Below are 503 nucleotides of genomic sequence, written 5' to 3' on the forward strand. Positions count from 1 at the left end.
TGGCCAGGCCAACCGGGACTAAAGCCCATCCAGCTGGCGGACGGGAGGGGCTTTAGTCCCGGTTGGCCTGGCCAACCGCGACTAAAGGCCCTATATATACTCAGCTCACTTCACTTCACTCGGCTCACTTCACAATTTTCAGAAGGTGGTGGTGGGGTGGTGGTGGGTTTGCTTTTGGTTTCTCCTATGCACACAAGGTGTTTGATGAAATGCCCGAGAGCCTGAAACAAGCCACATTTGAGCTTTCTCATTTATTTTTCCTCCGCGATCGCGGTTAGCAACTCGAACCTTTCATGTGTCATTGATAAAATACGCATGTGTGTAGTTCATTGTTTAATTTGTATTATTTCTAGCTAGTTAGTTTAACAAATGCATGATGGTTAATTATATACTTTATATAATAATAATGCAGATGAATCGGCAATGGATGTACGGTTCCCGACTCTCCGGCGAGTTCACTACGGGTTTGAAAGATTTCCTCGTAGTGGCAAATGCGAACAAGC

This window comes from Triticum aestivum, chromosome 2A (genome assembly GCF_018294505.1).
Source record: "Triticum aestivum cultivar Chinese Spring chromosome 2A, IWGSC CS RefSeq v2.1, whole genome shotgun sequence".
In the NCBI taxonomy this organism is placed as follows: domain Eukaryota; kingdom Viridiplantae; phylum Streptophyta; class Magnoliopsida; order Poales; family Poaceae; genus Triticum; species Triticum aestivum.